The sequence below is a fragment of the Colobus angolensis genome, unplaced genomic scaffold (assembly GCF_000951035.1).
Source record: "Colobus angolensis palliatus isolate OR3802 unplaced genomic scaffold, Cang.pa_1.0 Scaffold203, whole genome shotgun sequence".
In the NCBI taxonomy this organism is placed as follows: Eukaryota; Metazoa; Chordata; class Mammalia; order Primates; family Cercopithecidae; genus Colobus; species Colobus angolensis.
In genome coordinates this window covers 1,280,807-1,282,473 of record NW_012115189.1, presented here as the reverse complement: position 1 = coordinate 1,282,473, position 1,667 = coordinate 1,280,807, and the positions used below count along the sequence as shown (strand labels likewise).

Sequence of the window (1,667 nt, the reverse complement as noted above, 5' to 3'; positions counted from 1 at the left end):
GAGCTGCCGCTGTCGTCGCTCACTCGGCGCCTCTCTCCCGGCTCGGGACGACGGCGAGCGGCGTCTGCCGCCTGGGGCTAGTCCTGGGGCTGCTGCTAGCGCTGCTGCGGGCCCGCGGGCGCTGCGGGCCAATTCCACAGTGCGCAAGGAGCGCGTGGTGCGGCCCGACTCGGAGCTGGGCGAGCGGCCTCCAGGGCACAACCAGAGCTTCCAGGACGGCCAGGAGGCCTTCCTGGGCAAGGAGGACTCCAAGACCTTGGACCAGCTCACCCCGGACAAGAGCGAGGAGAGGCTGGGGAAGATTGTTGATCGAATCGACAATGATGGAGACGGCTTTGTCACTACTGAGGAGCTGAAAACCTGGATCAAATGGATGCAGAAAAGACACATCTTCGATAATGTCGCCAAAGTCTGGCAGGATTATGATAGGGACAAGGATGATAAAATTTCCTAGGAAGAATACAAGCAAGCCACCTATGGTTACTACCTAGGAAACCCCGCGGAGTTTCATGATTCTTCAGATCATTACACTTTTTAAAAGATGCTGCCACGTGACGAGAGAAGATTCAAAGCTGCAGACCTTGATGGTGCCCTGACAGCCACTCGGGAGGAGTTCACTGCCTTTCTGCATCCTGAAGAGTTTGAGCATATGAAGGAAATTGTGGTTTTGAAAACTCCGGAGGACATCGACAAGAACAGGGATGAGTTTGTGGATCAGGATGAATATATTGCGGATATGTTTTCCCATGAGGAGAATGACCCTGAGCCAGACTGGGTTTTATCAGAACGGGAGCAATTTAACAAATTCTGGGATCGAACAAGGACCGGAAGTTGAACAAAGACGAGATTCGTCACTGGATCCTCCCTCAAGATTATGATCATGCACAGGCTGAGGCCAGGCATCTGGTATATGAGTCAGACAAAAACAAGGATGAGAGGCTAAAGAGGAAATATTGGAGAACTGGAACATGTTTGTTGGAAGCCAGGCTACCAATTATGGGGGAAGATCTCACAAAGAATCATCATGAGCTTTGATAGACACCAGAATATGGCAGACTGTCATAGGCGTTGTTATTGTCTTGGATGGTTGCTTCAATTGTCTAATTTACAGCAGTTGTGTTCCTACAAAAAGCAAGTTTATATCTCAGATTGGGGTATAAAAATTGTTTTTCACTCAGTATTTACTGGAACATGGACACCACTATTCTTTCAGTAAGATTTCTCTCAAAACACTTGAAAACCTTGGTAAATTGCAGTTCTCTCTGGGGATATATTTGTACAACACGACTTTTTAAAAGTTTTTTTTTTTTTTGGCTGGGCGCCCTGGCTCAAGCCTGTAATCCCAGTACTTTAGGAGGCCAAGGTGGGCAGATCAGGAGGTTAGGAGTTCAAGACCAGCCTGGCCAACATAGTGAAACCCCGTCTCTACTAAAAAAATACAAAAAAAAAATAAAAAATAAAAAAATAAAAAAAAGCCAGGCATGGTGGCAGGCACCTGTAGTCCCAGCTACTTGGGAGGCTAAGGCAAGAGAATCTCTTGAACCTGGGAGTCAGAGATTGCAGTGATCCGAGATTGCGCCACTGCACTCCAGCCTGGGTGACACAGAAAGACTTTGTCTCAATTTTTATTTTTTACATTAAAACTTAAAGGAGAACAAAACTTGTCA

At 47.5% G+C, this 1,667-nt stretch overlaps 1 pseudogene across 1 annotated transcript in view; it reads left to right on the top strand.

Moving 5' to 3' along the window:
• LOC105511751 overlaps positions 1-1,305 on the top strand; it is a 1,473-nt pseudogene extending 168 nt beyond the window's left edge. The window contains exon 2 of the transcript XR_001001762.1: positions 1-1,305. The product of XR_001001762.1 is annotated as a reticulocalbin-1 pseudogene (transcript).
• The last annotated feature ends 362 nt before the right edge of the window (positions 1,306-1,667 follow it).